At 37.3% G+C, this 19,780-nt stretch overlaps 2 long non-coding RNA genes across 2 annotated transcripts; both read right to left on the minus strand.

The window, feature by feature from the left end:
- Positions 1 to 358: 358 nt before the first annotated feature.
- LOC149140038 (uncharacterized) lies at positions 359 to 12,461 on the minus strand. The gene is made up of 8 exons (XR_016264914.1): positions 12,364 to 12,461; positions 11,790 to 11,863; positions 11,348 to 11,688; positions 11,134 to 11,209; positions 1,830 to 1,906; positions 1,466 to 1,530; positions 1,144 to 1,223; positions 359 to 402 (listed from the first exon to the last, which is right to left on the minus strand). It is a non-coding gene; the product is annotated as an uncharacterized LOC149140038 (long non-coding RNA).
- A 111-nt stretch (positions 12,462 to 12,572) lies between these two features.
- Positions 12,573 to 19,616, minus strand: LOC149140039 (uncharacterized). Its single transcript, XR_016264755.1, has 7 exons — positions 19,570 to 19,616; positions 19,261 to 19,434; positions 19,071 to 19,153; positions 18,531 to 18,605; positions 18,114 to 18,429; positions 17,894 to 17,975; positions 12,573 to 13,382 (listed from the first exon to the last, which is right to left on the minus strand). It is a non-coding gene; the product is annotated as an uncharacterized LOC149140039 (long non-coding RNA).
- Positions 19,617 to 19,780: the final 164 nt, after the last annotated feature.

The following is a 19,780-nucleotide window of genomic DNA, read 5'->3' on the forward strand; positions in this document are numbered from 1 at the left end:
AAATAAGATATTAGAATCATTATATAAGTTAAACTAAAGAGTCAAATGCAATAATTAATTGTCATAAGAAACACACCTTTCCTTAAGACTATTATATAAAAGGGGAGAGTCAATTTTGTATTTCATGCATTCATGCTCAATGGAACAAGCCATTTGCACTAGATATAAAATAAAATATTAGATTTCTAATAGAATTTAAAGTAGCGAGTTTGAAGGTATGAGCTTGTCATGCAACTTAGTTCAAGTCAATAAGGTTAAAATATGCATACAATTAGTAATGATAAACATATTTCAAAACCAATAATTATTCATAAAAGAAAATGCACCTGCCCTAGATTTGTTTTATAACTATGGACACTCTCTTTTGTATTCCACTTGTTCGTGCTCATCAAAACAAGCCATCTACAACAAATACAAAATAAGATATTAGAATCATTATATAAGTTAAACTAAAGAGTCAAATGCAATAATTAATTGTCATAAGAAACACACCTTTCCTTAAGACTATTATATAAAAGGGGAGAGTCAATTTTGTATTTCATGTATTCATGCTCAATGGAACAAGCCATTTGCACTAGATATAAAATTATTAGATTTCTAATAGAATTTAAAGTAGCGAGTTTGAAGGTATGAGCTTGTCATGCAACTTAGTTCAAGTCCATTTATATTTTGTGCTATATCTCAAAAAAATATAATTTTTATAATCTAAATGTACTACTACAAGTAATACAAACAATGTTTTCATAAGATGTAAATTTTTCAGAAAAGGAATCTAAGCATATCTAAACATATTGAACACCCAAAATCCCAGGGTCCACAAGGCAGTAATTATATGTTAGCACGATGGTTGATTGGTTGAAGGGTTAGTATACTTGTCTTCTCGACCTTACCCACCTCCTCTACAAGGCATGTTGTCTAGGGGTGTGCATGTGACGTGGAGCAAGAACACATACACTGCACCATCTGAGCCACTGCAACTATAGTCATTCTGTGTCAATGTCCTTGGCAAACCTCAAACCTCACACCCATTAACAAGATCATACTACCTTGAAGCCATGACAAAAGGATAAATCGATTCGCAAAAAACAAATATTTCAGTCGATTAAAGGACAATATTCTTATGTAGGAAAAAATATGGCTCACCAATCATCCAAGCTGCATTGGTAGAATGTCTAGGGTATCTTCACCTTGACCTTCATAGACTATACAATTGTGGTTGCTCACTACACAAAGCAGATCGATATAGTTGAGTGTGAGACCACATATAAAACATATAATAAATTGAAAAGCAAGCAAATGGATTCACAAATGAGCGAAAGATAATTGTGAGTGAAATGCATTGCATATAGTTAAGGTGATTCACCTTCATTTATGAATGATAACCTCCATCTTATCTCTTTGATTTCTCTCCTTGTTGCCTCATAATTGTGAGTTAAATGCATTGCATATAGTTAAGGTGATTCACCTTCATTTATGAAATGAGAAGCTCCATCTTACCTCTTTGATTTCTCTCCTTGTTGCCTTCCTTTCCTATTGCACATCCAATAAACAAAACCAAGACCAAACTACAAGAAATGAGAAAAAAATGTAAAACAAAGCTAAACGAGTACAACAAAAAGCATGACTATGCTCAAACTCAACAAAAACAAAACATGTAGACAATAACAAACAAAAAATTGCAAACTTCCCCTTTGCACATTATCTCTACTGTGGTGTCCTCTCCTCAGCTGAAACGAAAAAAAGTGGGGTGAATAACATTAAAATCCAAACATAGATACTAATGGTAAGCATATTAAAAAACCAATGATTATTCATAATAGCAAACACACCTCATCTAGAGTTTGTTATATAATGATAAATAATCCATTTTGTATTCCACTTACTCGTGCTCACCAGAACAAGACATCTACAACAAATACATAATAAGATATTAAAATCAATATACAATTTAAACTGGAGAATTGAATGCAATAATTAATCATAATATGAAACATACTTGTCTTTGAGTTTTGTTATATAAAGGGGGATAATCCATTTTGTATTTCATGTATCCACAATTTTGATGGATTGTAGTAAATATAACTTACTACACATCAACAAATGCACTTTAATTGTTTCAGTCTGTATTTACACCATAACACATTGAATTCAACAGATGCCTTTAATTATTTTAGTCAAAAATTCAACCATAACACATTGAATTCCCGTGATGGGAGCCCTCTCTCCAAAGAGAGGGCTTTTGAAATAGAAAATCAAGCAGACATACTCTAAGAACTTGTGACAAGGGTTAGCTAAGATAGCCTTGAAGCTATCCATATATCAAATTGTTTAGAGTACTTCAATATAGTCATGTCATCGTAATTTGAATGAATAATCTTCTGCGTACTTCTGTGAAGGCCAACATTTTGGTTGTTTGTTTTAGATATTCATAGCGAGGAGACAATTTTTTATTGCAGTGCCTGCCAAACCTAATTCTATTATTATCACTAATGCTTATGGTTTGCGGATGGTTCTTGACACCTTCAAGGTGATCTCAAGGCTTCTTCAATTGCTCAATACTTCTAGGTGATCCCGAGGATTTTTCAATTGCCTGTCATATGTCAAGGGGAAAGGGTTACTAGTTTCAACCTAGAACTTCTGGAAAAAACCTCTGTTGCTTCAACAACTTATTTAGATAACGGATTTGTGTACATAAGGTCGAGCTATGGAGATTTATATCTTATTAAATTGCATCAGTAGCTAGTCATTTCAAGCTCACATGTAGAAGTTTTGGAAAGATATGTAAATATCAATCTTATAACAAACTTTTGTATTTTAGATGATAGTCAAGCATAAGGTCAAGTTGTTCCCTGCTTTGGAGCAATTAAAGAAGGTTTTCTCTTGAAGTCTATAGTAATGAGCACGAATCAACAAAGCTACTGGGCAAAAAGGAGATTTGGTCATATTTGATAGTACCCATTGGATTTTCTATAATTGTAGTCACAATGTTCTTTCAGTTCTTTTGGCCACTGAAGGGGTAGTATTGTCTATCTGGAAATTGGAGAAACATTTGGTCATTGAGTTTGATATAAATCCCATTGGTGATGATCCTATGTGGATTGGATGGGCATATATTTAGCTTTATATTTAATATGAGCAGACGAAAATGATTTGATAAGAAATAAATTCCTTTGGGTATGAAAGGAATCAGTCTTCGCACTTTTCAGTCAAGGAATTCAACGCATATTTTTTGTAGCATCACATAGAAGTGATAGGCTGACAACTATATACAATAGCTTTTCCAATCAAGGTAACTTACGGTTTGTTGTGTCTGATGAAAACAAAAGGGCCATGGAGCAGTGCGCACGCTAGGTGGTGATTTCAACGATATTTGGAGCCTACAACAAGATTAGGCAAACAATGCATGTTAGGAGAATCAATGCAGAAAACATTGGTTTCCTTATGTTTGTGGGAAATATAGCTCTCGTACACATTGCTAACCTTGCTAGTTACCAAATTACACAAAATGAATCTCATAAAATAGGACTTTCGTGCATAGTTTTGGTCAATGAGTTGCCATACAAGAAAACTATTATCTTCTTCACAAGTTTTCCCAACTCTAATGTCGCTTGTACAAACTTTGGGCTGGTGATTTTTTTAGTATAAAGAACTCCAATACAAAGGTGGTCTTCTCATACCTATCGTGACTTCTTTCTTTGTTCGTTCCACGACTATAAAAATCATTCTGTTTTATAATTGTATGCAGACATTGACCTCCAATCTCTTGAATTCTGCTAGCAGGCATAAGCAATTGAAACACCCAACGATATCACAGTTGTTTGGCCACAACATTATGTTTACATCTACACAACACAAAATTAAAGGGGTTGCGGTGATATCGAAAAATGTTTTGGATTTAAATGATTTCACTAAAGACATAAGAGATGATCTCAAAGAGTTCTTTGGGAGAAAAGTATCAATGAAGCTTCTCAGCATATCTCAAATCCATTCCAACAATGAAAGTGCAAAGTTAAGTGAAATGTGCTTCTACAAGACTGGATCTCTATTGGAGGAGTCACCACTATCAAACCACCTATGCTTGGGTTTGTGTGAGTTTGCACCATGTGGGCAAAGAACCCAAGCATTGAGATTTTGTACCCAGGGTGTGGGTGTGAAATCAAGAAAAGGAATTATTATTTATTCATGTTGCAAGTGGAGAACCCTTAGAGGAGCAAGGGTTTGTCTAGAAGCTTCAAGTCGGCCCAGGCTTGGAAAGACGCCATTTGAGGGCAAAGTCTACCCTCATGAGAAAACAATAAGAAGGGAAGTTGTGAAACTCATTTGATTATCCAACAAGTGCAAGTCTTCTCAAGTGAGGATTGATCCAAGGAGGTTGCATACCTCAGGAAGCCGAGCTAGATAAAGAGCAAGAAGAAGGGTTCCGTGTTTATCTTTTTGTCTCATGCTCTGCTTTAGGTTCAAGGAGGATGTTGGCCGAGTTTGGTGAGGGTTTCAGTGGGGAAGTCTATGCATCCAAGTAGTGGAAGAGGCTTGTGGAAAAGGGTCGAAAGTTCTAGGCTAACGGTAGTGGTAATTCTATGATCCACCTGCAAAGTCTTGTACCTTCTTAGAGGGCCAAAATGCCTAGAATAAGGTTGTTTTGGTATGCCATGAGGATTGGAGGAAAGTTGGAGTAATGCCGCATGCCTTAAAGGACCAATGCAACAGGTACGGGGCTGGAAGAAGGGTACCGCAGGTCTGAGGTGACCCTAGATTTGGGACCTCAGAGGTTTGTAGCAAGGCTTAGGATATTAGTGAAAAAAATGACCAAACTGTTGTTGCTTGGGGGCTAAGTGGTAGCGTCCTCAAGAAGATAGATTATTAAGGTTGGAGGGTTGTCCATGAGGTTTTGGACAACAATTTTGATATGCCCTAGTTAGGGTTTCTTCCTATGTAGAGAGCCATCCTATGGTCTGTCCAAATCTCAGTGAATGAATAACCCAGATCTGTGATGAATGAAGAGTATCGAGACCGTAGAAATGGAGCAGATAGCTCTTTGTTGCGGTTAGAAGTTTGAGATGCAAAGACAACGACAAGGGTGATGTAGTAAAGGAAAAGAGAAGGCTTGTTCAAATGTTTAAACAACAATTGTAATTAGCCCTAAGAATAGTGATATAGAATGCATCTTATCACTGTTGGTGGGTTGTTTGGAATAGCCCTAGATCTGGACAATTTAAGGAAACAAATTGCAAAAGAAAGGGAAGTCTTGGAAGCCCTAGATTAGTCATGGTGTTGACTGTGTATGGGTAATTTTGGAATCCCTTTAGAATGCATCTTATCACTGTTGGTGGGTTGTTTGGAATAGCCCTAGATCTGGACAATTTAAGGAGACAAATTGCAGAAGAAACGACAATCTTGGAAGCCCTAAGGGTTGAGCTTTGAAGGATGAAAGGGCAGCCGAGAGGGCTAGATCTGGGGTGGCCAAGGAGTACCATTCTGAAGCATCCAAGACGTTGACAAGTGGGTAGTCTAGAAGACCTCAAGTACAATGTTCATGAAAGTAATCAATGGGCTGTTAGGAGGCAAAGTAGTGGACACCTAGTTCAACTTATGAAAGGAGCCATATGGTTGACAAGAGGGCATATATAGAAGACCCAAGGAGCAAACCTCTTAATTGAGCTAGAAGGCTGTTAGTGGGAAGATCTGTGAACTAAAGTTCAATGACACAAAAGGAGTTGTAATCATTGATAGTGGCAACTAGAGATGCAAGTGCATTGATTAACAGATTGGGCAGCAACAAGATCTGCCAGATGTGTTCAAGGTACGTGTTGAGAAATGGCAACAAGAAATTCCAGTTTAATTTATCTTTGAATTAAATTGTGAATTAAATTCGAATTCTATTCTCATAGCAACTTAAAATAGTTAAATTAAGTTTAATAAACTTAACTTAGGAAATTCGAGTTGGAAGTCTTTCTGTCGTCATGTGTATGTTCTCCCTACTTAGTAGGAATCAATTATGAGTTAATTGTGAGTTGTAAAATAGAAGACTTAGTTCCATGAGTCAGTTCAGTTAAATTAGTTCTCACACTGATTGAGAGAACTAATAGTGAGTTAACAGTGAATGGTGTCACTAATGAACTCCACCAGTGCTACTCTAATTAACTAAATATTTACTCATCAGAAACTCATGCATGTTGATTCTGAGAAAGACCCAATTGAGACTAAAGTGCAGGGACAGTGTACTATTTGTTTTAGATTTTTTTGAGTTGCACTGATAGTGCATGCATTCAAGAACTGATCCTTAAGGGATCGTGCAATTTTTAGAGGCTTTATTTCCCTTTAAATACAAGCTATCCTCCATAGGAATTACGCATTGGAATATAGACTTGGAGAGCTTGTGAAGAGGCTAAGCTTTGGCCTTGAGCTTGCTTATGAGTTGGAGATTGAATTTGCTGAGTGTTGGGATTGTTCTAGAGAGAACAAGCATTGTAATTTCATCTTATTTTTCTGGATTAATACAAAAAAAAATAGTGGGGTTTTGAGCTGTGGCTTTCCCCGGATATTTATTGTGTTATGTGCCTTTGATTCTCTTCCTCTATTGATTATTGTTTGCTCAATGTTTATGGGCTTCCGTTGTAAAGAGTAGAAGTAGATTCTTGTCTCTTGCTTTAGCAAATTGCATTAGCTTGTGAATCTACAGGATTTTCTACATGGTATTGGAGCTGAGAACAATATACTAGAGGAGATTTCGAAGTTTTGAGTTTCTGGGTTACAGGTGAAAGTCGAATTTGCAATACATACTTCAAGATCGACAGATGGCATTCCATGGGTTGAGGCTTGAGTATGCCTTGGAAGGCAGCTCGAATTTCATAGCCTGGAGGGACAGGATGGAGGCTGTGCTAGAGGATAATGGCTTGAAGGAATTTGTTGAACAAGCAATTCCTAAGCCAACAGCTACTGATGCACAAAACTTGGCTGAGTGGAAGAAGTGTGTGGCGAAGGCAAGGCAGATAATCCTTGAGGGAGTTCGAGATCATATTGTCTCGAGTCTCCATGGAAAGGAAACCCCGCATGCTATGTGGAAAACATTGACGAACTTGTATCAGAATAGCAGTGATCAAAGGAAGTTGGCACTGAAGGATAAACTACATAAAATCATGATGGAGAAAGGCAAAACGATTCCAATGTACTTGAGCAAGTTCACTCAATGTCGGGATGAACTTGGAAGTGTTGGAATCACGGTTGCTGAGGAGGATATGGTGAGCCTTACTCTTATTGGACTCCCAAAGAGTTGGCATAGTTATCAGGACTTTGTCAATGGTCGGATTTGATGCAGGATGAGATCAGGGGAAAAACTGATGATGAAGAGAATTGTGCCTTAGCGATTAAGGCAAGGAAAGGGAAAGGTAAACTTTCCCATTCCAAATTAGATTCTTATCATGGAGGTAAGAAGAAGGACATGGCAAAAGTTAAATGCTTTCATGGTCACAAAATGGGTCACTTTGCTACAAATTGTCCATTGAAGAAGTCTAAGGAGAAGTTCTCGGGAGGAGTGGCAGGTGAGGCTTTGGCCTCCCAATTAGAATTGGACTTTTCCCTCATTGCATGCATGGTGTCTTTAATGATGGGAAGTTTCTGGTACTTAGAAAGTGGAGCTTCCTTTCACATGACTGGCGACAAAGAGTTATTCAGTGAACTGGAGGAGAAAGATCTTAAGATGCATATCGAGATGGGTGATGATGGTAAGTATAGTGTTATTGGTGTGGACACTATTACTTTTCAAAGGGAGCATACGACTCCACTCACCTTGAAGAATGTTATGCATGTACTCGGATTGACGAAGAACTTGGTATTCGTTGCCATGCTTGAGGATAGAGGCTATGACGGGATCTTTTCGAAAGGAAAGGCATTCTTTCGACACATAGCCATGGGTCAAGTAAAGAAGATAAGGATTTGGGTTTAGAATCTCTATAAGATAGAAGTAGAGGATTGTGTTGCTTTGAGTTCAAAAGCGGAAAAGATGTTGAGCCGAGACGTTAGCGAGTTGTAGCACAAGCGATTGGGCCACTTGCATCATGAGGCTTTGAAGATATTGCAACAAATCTCTACCAGTCTTCCCAAAGGTATACTTGAGCAAGTTGATACATGCAAGGGTTGTATTTTGGGAAAATACACAAAGTCTTCCTTTGGAGACGAAGACAGTCAAGCACAGTCTATTTTGGAGAGGGTCCATTCATATGTGTGTGGACCATTCTCAACAGCATCCACGACCAAACACAGGCATTATGTTATATTTGTTGATGACTATTCTCATAAATGTTGGGTATTTTTTATGCAAAAAAAGGATCAAACTTTCACAAAGTTTTGTGAGTTCAAAGCATTAGTAAAGAAAGAATTTGGTAAGAAGGTTAAAGCTCTATGGAGTGATAACGGTGGTGAGTATGTCTCCAATGAATTTAAGAACTTCTGTGCAGCGGAAGGGATTAAACGAGAGTTGACGACACCCCATAACCCTCAACAAAATGGGGTTGTCAAGAGGAAGAACAGGAGCATAATAGGGGCAACAAGGGCGATGTTGCATGATCAGGGCCTACCACTACACTTGTGGGCTGAGGCATGCAACACAACGGTTTATGTTCAGAACCGTAGCCCACATCGAATACTTGAGATGAAGACACCAGAGGAGGCTTATTCTGGTAAGAGGCCAGATGTTGGTCACTTCAGGATTTTTGGGTCATCGGTTTATTGCCATGTGACCAAAGATGCACGGAAGAAGCTTGAGCCAACAACAGAGTTGGGGATCTTTGTGGGGTACACTGATACACCCCACAACTATCGGGTGTACATGCCGACCAGTTGGATGACAGTGGTTCGCAGGGATATCAGGTTCGATGAGGAGAAGGCCATGCGAGTATCCCTTGAGAGGGAGCTTGAGCTACATGCGGATGAGGAGCTTTTAGCTCCTAAGGTTGAGGGACCTCAGATTGATGTGGAGTAGCCACATGCAGAGGTTCAGAGAGTGGAGACATCCACTCAGGTAGAGTCTTCCAGAGAGGGAAGAAAGTGCACTAGAGAGGCTGACAGATTGTTGGATGATGCACAGGAGAATGTGGGAGCACCCTCTTCTCAGCGTAGATAGAGGAGGTCACCAGAGAGGTACACTGGATACATGGCACTTATGGGTGCATGTGTTGTGACAGAGCCATCTTCCTTTTAGGAAGCAGTGCAGCAGCCAGTTTGGGTTGATGCGATGGTGGAGGAGTATGACTCCATAGTTCGAAACAGTGTTTGGGATGTGGTCCCGAGACTAGAGGACAAGTCAGTTGTGAGCTCCCGTTGGCTTTATAATGTAAAGCAAGATGGTGGTGTGGAGAAGCATAAGGCCATATTTATGGCCTGTGGCTTTTCACAGGTAGAGGGGATTGACTATAATGAGACCTTTTGTCCTGTTGCAAGGTACTCATCAATCAGATCTATTTTAGCACTATCAGCACAGATGGGTTGGAAGATCCATCAGATGGATGTGAAGACTACCTTCCACAATTGTATGATTGAGGAAGAGGTGTACATAGAACAATCCGAAGGTTTTGAAACTTTGGACCGTGAGTCGCATTTGTTCTGACTCAAGAGAGCGTTGTATGGGCTGAAACAAGCAACCCGTGGTTTGTACACCATGATTGATAGCTACTTCACTGGGTTGGGCTTCACGAAGAGTGAAGCGAATGCGAACCTATATCACATAGTGGTGGAACGTAAGTTGTTGATCATTGTACTTTATGTAGATGATTATACACTGACAGGGGATGAGAAGCTCATCAAATCTTGTAAGGAGGACCTTGCAAGAGAGTTTGAGATGAAGGACATGGGGCTCATGCATTACTTTCTTGGCATGGAGGCAAGGCAGGGAGATGGGGAGTTGTTTGTATCTCAAGGCAAGTATGCCAACGAGATACTCAAGAGATCCTGCGTGGAGAGCAGTAAACCCATCGAGACTCCTCTAGCTGGTAACTGGAGGAAGGAGGATGCTACTTCAGGGGATGTAGTGGAAGCTATTATTTACATGTAGCTTGTGAGTTCACTCATGTACTTAGCAAACACACGACCGGATATGTGCTATGCAGTTAACCTGCTTAGTCAAGCGATGGTTAGGCCTACCAAGCTGTCTTGGAAGGCGGTAGAGCATGTATTGAGATACCTCAGAGGCACTACTCAGTTTGGGTTATGGTACAGACGGGTAGAGGGAATGAAGCTTCAATGCTTCACCGATGCAGATTGGGAAGGGAGTCGATTCGACGGGAAGAGCACATCAGGAGGGATCTTCAGTATTGGGTCAGTGACAGTTTCTTGGTATAGCAGGAAACAGAGATCGGTTGCACTCAGTTCGGTAGAGGAAGAATACATGGCTGCAAGTCAGGTAACACGTGAGGCTATCTGGATGAGGAAGATCCTAGTTGGTTTGTTTAGTCAACAGATGGATCCGACAGTGATTTATTGTGATAATCAAAGTTGTATCAAACTCTCTAAAAATCCAGTCTTTCATGATTTGTCCAAGCATATTGATATCTGGTATCATCATCTCAGAGGTTGTGTATTGAGGTGGATCATGTCGTTAGATTACATTCCCACAGAAGAGCAAGATGCTAACATCAAGATGTAAATTCGAGTTTCACAGAGACAGGGTCGAGGTAGTTGATAATCCCCTTCTTATTGAGAGGGAGTGTTGAGAAATGGCAACATGAAATTTCAATTTAATTTGTTCTTGAATTAAACTGTGAATTAAATTCGAATTATATTCTCATAGCAACTTTAAAAAGTTTGTTTGTGTTCTTGATTTTAGAGTCAAACCGGATTCTTGAGTGTAGTGGAAAAATCAACAAGCTTACGCTTGAATTAAGCATACACATACCTGCCCTCCCTTGGCTAATATTATCTAAGCAACAATCATGAAAAATAAGCACTAAAGATGTGAACCTCCAGTTTAACTCTTCTATTTCTTTCATACCAAAGTTTTAGGAAAAATTCTTGAATCTCACACACATGAATAAGATCATACTACCTTGAAACCATTACAAAAGGAGAAATCATTGTGCAAAAAGTAAATATTTCAGTGTATTAAAGGACAACAGTATTTTGTAGGATAAAAGTATGGCTCACCCATTCTTTGTGCCAAGTTTGTAGAATTTCTAGTGTATCTTCACCACTTTGTAGATTATACAATCGTAGTGGTTCACTACATAAATAAGATCATTATAGTTGATTATGAGGGGATAGATAACACATAATAAATTGAATAACAAACAAGTGTAGCCACTAATTAGCAAAAGATACTTTTAAGTGAAATGCACTGCATATAGGTATGTTAACTCACTTTCATTTATGAAGAATAACCTCCATTTCCTCTGTCTGCTTCCTTCATTTCTTTCTCTGTCTGCTTCCTTCATTTCCATTTGCGCACCCAACAAATGAAACCAAGACCAAACTACAAAAAACGAGAAAACAAAGGAAAACAAAAGAAAGCGAGTACAACAAACCCAACAAATGAAACCAAGACCAAACTACAAAAAATGAGCCAAGAAAAAAGGAAAAAGAAAAAAAGAACAACTCAAAGCATGGCCATGCTCAAACTCAGAAAACAAAACATCCAAAAAAAAGGAAAAATTGCAAATATCCCCTTTGCACACCATCTCTCTGGCAATGTATTGTCCTTTGCTGAAAGGAAAAAAGTGGTTTGAATAAGATTAAAATATACACACAATTAGTAATGGTAAACATATTTCAAAACCAATAATTATTCATAATATAAAACGCACCTCCTCTAGAGTTTGTTAATAACGATGGACACTCTTTTGTATTCCACTTGTTCATGCTCATCAAAACAAGCCATCTACAATAGATACAAAATAAGATATTAGAATCGTTATATAAGTTAAACTAAAGAATCAAACGCAATTATTAATTGTCATAAGAAACACACCTTTCCTTAAGACTATTATATAAAAGGGGAGAATCCATTTTGTATTTCATGTATTCATGCTCAATGGAACAAGCCATTTGCACTAGATATACAATAAAATATTAGATTTATAATAGAATTTAAACTAGAGGGTTTGAAGGTATGAGCTTGTCATGCAACTTAAGTTCGAGTCTAGTTATAGTTTGTGCTATATGTCAAAAGAATATAAATTTTATAAACCAGATATACTTCTACTATAAGTAATAAAAACAAAGTTTTCATAAGATGTAATTTTTTCGGAAAAGCAATCTAAGCATATCTAAACATATTGAACACACAAAATCCCATAGTCCACAAGGCAGTAATTGTATGTTAACACAATGGTTGATAGGTTGAAGGGTTAGTATACTTGTCTACTTGACCTTACCCACCTCCTCTACAAGGCACGTTGTGTGGGGGTGTGCATGTGATGTGGAGCAAGAAAACATACGTTGCACCATCCTAGACACTGCAACTATAGTCACTCACTACACAAAGTAATATTATATATGAGATCACAAATAAACCATGAGAGAAAATGAATAACAAATATACAAAATAACAAATAATCATACAGATACCTGTTCGCCCTTGGCTAATGTTATATCAGCAACAACCATGAACAATAAGCCTTGAAATTGTGAACCTCAATATAACATTTCCCTTTATTCTGTATCAAAGTTCTTGGAAAATCTCAAACCTCACACCCATTAACAAGATCATACTACCCTAAAGGCATGACAAAAGGATAAATCAAATCACAATAAACAAATATTTAGTTGATTAAAGGACAATATTCTTATGTAGGAAAAAAATATGACTTATTAATCGTCCAAGCTGCGTTGGTAAAATGTCTAGGGTATTTTCACCTTGACCATCATAGACTATACAATTGTGGTCGCTCACTACACAAAGCAGATCGATATAGTTGAGTGTGAGACCACATATAAAACATAATAAATTGAAAAGAAAGCAAATGGATTCACAAATAAGAGAAAGATAATTGTTAGTGAAATGCATTGCATATAGTTAAGGTGATTGAACTTCATTTATGAAATGATAACCTCCATCTTATCTCTTTGATTTTCTCCCCTTGTTGCCTAAGAAATGATATCCTCCATCTTATCTCTTTGATTTTCTCTCCTTCCTGCCTTATGAAATGATATGCTCCATCTTATCTCTTTGATTTTCTCTCCTTGCTGCCTTGCTTTCCTATTGCACATCCAATAAAAAAATTCAAGACCAAACTACAAGAAATGAGAAAAAAAAATGTAAAACAAAGCTAAATGTGTACAACAAAAAGCATGACTATGCTCAAACTCAACAAAAACAAAACATGTAGACAATAACAAACAAAAAATTGCAAACTTCCCCTTTGCACATTATCTCTACTGCAGTGTCCTCTCCTCAGCTGAAAGGAAAAAAAGTGGGGTGAATAACATTAAAATCCAAACATAGATAGTAATGGTAAGCATATTTCAAAACCAATAATTATTCATAATAACAAACACACCTCCTCTAGAGTTTATTATATAAAGATAAACACTCCATTTTGTATTCCACTTACTTGTGCTCACTAGAACAAGACATCGACAAAAAATACATAATAAGATATTAAAATCAATATACAATTTAAACTGGAGAATTGAATGCAATAATTAACCATAATATGAAACATACTTGTCTTTGAGTTTTTTTATATAAAGGGGGGTAATCCATTTTGTATTTCATGTATCCATAATTTTGATGGATTGTAGTAAATATAACTTACTACACACCAACAAATGCGCTTTAATTGTTTCAGTTTGTATTTATACCATAACACATTGAATTCCCATGGTGGGAGCTCTCTCTTGTGAGAGGAGAGAGAGAGGTCTTTTGAAACAGAAAATCAAGCAAACTTACTCTAAGAACTTGTGACAAGGGTTAGCTGAGATAGCCTTGAAGCTATCAATGTATCAAATTGTTTTGAGTAATGCAATATAGTCACGTCATAGTAATTTGAATGAATAATCTTCTGCGTATTTGTGTGAAGGCCAACATTTTCGCTGTTTGTTTTAGAGATTCATAGTAAGGAGATGATTTGTTATTGCAATGCCTGCCAAACCCAATTCTATGACTATCACTAATGCTTATGGTTTGTGGATGGTTCTTGATACCTTCAAGGTGATCTCAAGGATTCTTCAATTGCTCAATACATCTACGTGATCTTAGGGATTTTTCAATTCCCTGTCATATGTCGAGGGGAAAGGGTTGCTAGTTTCACGCTAGAACTTCTAGGAAAAACATATGTTGCTACAAAAAATTCTTATTTAAATAGCGGATTTGTGTACATAAGGTCGAGCTATGGAAATTTATAACTTATCAAATTGCATCGGTAGCTAGTCATTTCAAGCTCACATGTAGACGTTTTGGAAAGATATGTAAATATCGATCGTATAACGAATTTCTGTATTTTAGATGAAAGTCAAGCGTAAGGTCAAGTTGTTCCCTATTTTGGAGCAGTTAAAGAGGGCTTTCTCTTATAGTCTGCAGTCATGAGCACACATCAACATATCTACTGGGCAAAAAGGAGATTTCGTCATATTTGATATGAGCAAAGAGAAAATAATTTGAAAAGAAAGAAATTCCTTTGGGTATGAAAGCAATTAGTCTTCGCACTTTTCAGTCTAGGTATTCAACCCATATTTTTTGGAGTGTCACATAGTAGTGACAGGTTAACAACTATATACAATAACTTTGCCAATCATGGTAACTTACGGTTTGTTGTGTCTGATGAAAACAAAAGGGCCATGGAGCAGTGTGTAGGTGGGTGGTGATTTCAACGATATTTGGAGCCTACAACAAGATTAGGCCAGCCATGCATGTGAGAAGAATCACTGCAGAAAACATTGGTTTCCTTATGTTTGTGGGAAATATAGCTCTCGTACATCTTGCTAACCTTACTAGTTACCAAACCAACCAAAATGAATCTCATAAAATAGGACTTTCGCGCATAGTTTTGGTCAATGAGTTGCCATACAACAAAACTGTTATCTTCTTGACAAGTTTTTCCCAACGCTAATGTCACTTATACAAACTCTGGGTTGGTGATTGTGTTTAGCTTAAAGAACTCCAATACAAAAGTGGTCTTCTCATACCTATCGAGACTTGTTTCTTTGTTCATTCCACGACTATAAAAATCATTCCGTTTTATATTCCAATCTCTTCAATTCTGCTAGAATAATAAGCGATTGAAACACCCAACGATATATAAAGTAACACAGTTGTTTGGCTACAACATTATGTTTACATCTACACAAAACAAATTAAAGGGGTTGCGATGATATAGAAAAATGTTTTGGATTTAAATGATTTCACTACAAACATTAGAGAAGATCTCAAAGAGTTCTTTGGGAGAAAAGTATCAATGAAGCTTCTCAGCGTATCTCAGATCCATTCCAGCAATGAAAGTGCAAAGTTAAGTGAAATGTGCTTCTATAAGACTAGATCTCTACTGATGAAGGAGTCATCACTGTCAGACCACCTATGCTTGGGTTTGTGTGAGTTTGCACCACAAAAGGGTTTGCCCTTTTGTGGGCAAAGAACCCAAGCATTGGGATTTTGTACCCAAGGTGTGGGTGTGAAATCAAGAAAAGGAATTATTATTTATTCATTGTTGCAAGTGGAGAACCCTTAGAGGAGAAAGGGTGACCTAAGGATACGATGAAGGGTCTTGATCAAATAACGAAATTAATTTTCCTTAAGTTAGTTGGGGTTTGTCTAAAAGCTTCAAGTCGGCCTAGGCTTGGAAACACGCCATTTAAGGGTAAAGTCTACCCTCATGAGAAAACAATAAGAAGGGAAGTTGTGAAACTCATTTGATTATCCAACAATTACAATTCTTCTCAAGTGAGGATTGATCCAAGGAGCCTGCATACCTTAGGAAGCAGAGTTAGATAAAGAGCAAGAATAAGTGTTTCGTGTTTGTCTTTTTGTCTCATGCTCTGCTTTAGGTTCAAGGAGGATGCTGGCTGAGTTTGTTGAGGGTTTCAGTGGGCAAGTCTGTGCATCCAAGTAGTGGAAGGGACTTATGGAAAAGGGTCGAAAGTTCTGGGCTAATAGCAGTGATACTTCTACGATCTAGCCGCGGTCCTGTAGCTTATTAGGGGGCCAAAACACTTAGAATAAGGTTGTTTTGGTATGCCGTGAGGATTGGAGGAAAGTTGGAGTAAGGAGCCATGATGCATGCCTTAGAGGACCAATGTAGCATGTACAAGGATGGAAGAAGGGTACCGCAGGTCTGAGGTAACCCTAGATTTGGGGCTTGAGAGATCTGTAGCAAGGCTTAGGATATCAGTGAAAAAATAACCAAACTGTTGTTGCTTGGGGGCTAAGTGGTAGCATCCTCAAGAAGATAGATTATTAAGGTTGGAGGGTTGTCCATGAGGTTTTGGACAACAATTTTGATATGCCCTAGTTAGGGTTTCTTCCTATGCAAAGAGCCATCCTATGCTCTGTCCAAATCTCAGTGAAAGAACAACCCAGATCTGTGATGAATGAAGAGTGTCAAGACCCTAGAAAGGGAGGAGATAACTCTTTGTTGTGGGTAGAAGTTTGAGATGGAAAGACAATGATGATGGTGATGTAGTAAAGGAAAAGAGAAGGATTGTTCAAATGTTTGAACAACAGTTGTAATTAGTCCTAAGAACAGTGATATAGAATGCATCTTTTCATTGTTAATGGATTGTTTGGAATAGCCCTAGATATGGACAATTTAAGGAGACAAATTCCAAAAGAAACAAAAGCCTTGGAAGCCCTAGAATAGTCATGGTGTTCACTGTGTATGAGTAATTTTGGAATCCCTTTAGAAAGCATCTTATCACTGTTGTTGGGTTGTTTGGAATAGCCCTAGATCTGGAAAATTTAAGGAGACAAATTGCAAAAGAAATGACAATCTTGGAAGCCCCAAGGGCTAGTTCTGGGGTGGCCTGGGAGTACCATTATGGAGCATCTAAGACATTGACAAGTGGGTAGTCTAGAAGACCAAGTACAATGTTCATGAAAGGAATCAATGGGTTGTTGAGAGGCAAAGTAGTGTTCACCTAGTTCAGCTTATGAAAGGAGCCATATGGTTGACAAGAGGGCATATCTAGAAGATCCAAGGAGCAAACATCTTAATGGAGCTAGAAGGCTGCTAGTGGGCAGATCCGTGAGCCAAAGTTGAATGACGAAAAAGGAGTTGTGATCATTCATAGTGGAAACTGAAGATGCAAGTGCACTGATCAACAGATTGGGTGGCAACAGGATCTGCCAGATGTGTTCAAGGTACGTGGACTAAAAGGGCTATAGTGTGTGTTGTCAACAAGTAGGTCAAGTGTACTTTGTTTAGGGTAGATTGGTGGTCATAGCAGTTGACACCAAGTCTTAGTTGTGTCCTTACATCAGGGTTTTATGTAAGGGCCATGATCCCTAGTATGTGAGCCCCAACACCGTTGTAAACAAGTAGAGGGTTTAGAAAGTAAAAAATTGTCATGCGCACTAGTTAATTCATTGATGTATATTATTTCATAGTGCAAAGTAGAAGTGTTTTCGCATTTGAGTGTGTTTGTCTTCGTGATTTTAGAGTCAAACCAGAGTCTTGAGTGTAGTGGAAAAATCAACAAGCTTACGCTTGAATTAAGCATACACATACCTGCCCTCCCTTGGCTAATATTATCTTAGCAACAATCATGAAAAATAAGCACTAAGGATGTGAACCTCAAGTATAACTTTCCTATTTGTTTCATATCAAAATTTTAGGAAAAAATCTTGAATGTCACACACATGAATAAGATTATACTACCTCAAAACCATTACAAAAGGATAAACTGTTGTGCAAAAAGCAAATATTCATGTTTATTAAAGGACAATAGTATTTTGTAGGAGAAAAGTATGGCTCACCCATCCTTTGTGCCAAGTTTGTAGAATTTCTAGTGTATCTTCACCACTTGACCTTTGTAGATTATACAATTGTACTGGTTCACTACATAAATAAGATGATTATAGTTGATTATGAGAGCATAGATAACACATAATAAATTGAATAACAAATAGGTGGAGCCACAAATTAACAAAATATACTTTTAAGTGAAATGCATTGCATATAGGTATGTTAACTCACCTTCATTTATGAAGAATAACCTCCATTTTCTCTGTCTGCTTCCTTCATTTCCTTTTCCACACCCAAAAAATGAAACCAAGACCAAACTACAAAAAACGAGAAAAAAAGGGAAACAAAGGAAATTGAGTACAACAAACCCAACAAATGAACCCAAGACCAAACTACAAAAAATGAGCCAAAAAAAGGAAAAAAAAAAAAAAAAAGCAAAACTCAAAGCATGGCCATGCTCAAACTTAGAAAATAAACATCAAAACAAGAAGAAAAATTGCAAATATCCCCTTTGCACACCATCTCTCCTGCAATGTGTTGCCCTTTGCTAAAAGGAAAAAAGTTGGTTGAATAAGGTTAAAATATACACACAATTAGTAAAGGTAAACATATTTCAAAACCAATAATTATTCATAATAGAAAACACACCTCCCCTAGAGTTTGTTTTATAACGATGGACACTCTTTTGTATAAGACTTGTTCGTGCTCATCAAAACAAGTCATCTACAACATATATAAAATAAGATATCAGAATAATTATATAAGTTAAACTAAAAAGTAGAATGCAATAATTAATCGTCATAAAAAACACACCTTTCCTTAAGACTATTATATAAAAGGGGAGAGTCCATTTTGTGTTTCATGTATTCATGCTCAATGGAACAAGCCATTTGCACTAGATATACAATAAAATATTAGATTTCTAACAGAATTTAAACTAGAGAGTTTGAAGGTATGAGCTTGTCATGCAACTTAGTTCGAGTCCAGTTACATTTTGTGCTTTATCTCAAAAAAATATAAATTTTATAAACCACATATAATTTTACTACAAGTAATAAAAACAATGTTTTCATAAGATGTAATTTTTTCAGAATAACAATCTAAGCATATCTAAAGCAATAATTGTATGTTAGCACGATGGTTAATAAGTTGAAGGGTTAGTATACTTGTCTGCTCGACCTTACCCACCTCCTCTACAAGGCACGTTGTGTGGGGGTGTGCATGTGATGTGGAGCAAGAACACATCTGCTACACCATCTAAGATACTGCAACTATAGTCACTCATTGCACAAAGTAATATTATATATGAGATCACAAATAAAACACAAGAGAAAATGAATAACAAATATACAGAGCGACAAAATAATCATACACATACCTATTCGATGTTGGCTAATGTTATAGCAGCAACAACCATGAAAAATAAGCCCAGAAATTGTGAACCTCAATATCGCATTTCCCTTTATTGTGTGTCTATCGCATTTCCCTTTATTCTGTGTCGAAGTCCTTGGAAAATCTCAAACCTCACACCCATTTACAAAATCATACTACCCTGAAGGCATGACAAAAGGATAAATCAATCCGCAAAAAACAAATATTTCAGTCAATTAAAAAACAATATTCTTATGTAGGGAAAAAATATGGCTTGACAATCGTCCAAGCTGCGTTGGTAGAATGTCTACGGTACCTTCACCTTGACCTTCATAGACTATACAATTGTGGTCGCTCACTACACAAAGCAGATCGATATAGTTGAGTGTGAGATCACATATGAAACATAATAAATTGAAAAGCAAGCAAATGGATTCACAAATTAGCGAAAGATAACTGTGAGTAAAATGCATTGCATATAGTTAAGGTGATTGACCTTCATTTATGAAATGATAAGCTCCATCTTA

This window comes from Pinus tabuliformis, chromosome X (assembly GCF_031772625.1).
Source record: "Pinus tabuliformis cultivar Carrire ecotype Pingquan chromosome X, CPIR1, whole genome shotgun sequence".
Taxonomy (NCBI): domain Eukaryota; kingdom Viridiplantae; phylum Streptophyta; class Pinopsida; order Pinales; family Pinaceae; genus Pinus; species Pinus tabuliformis.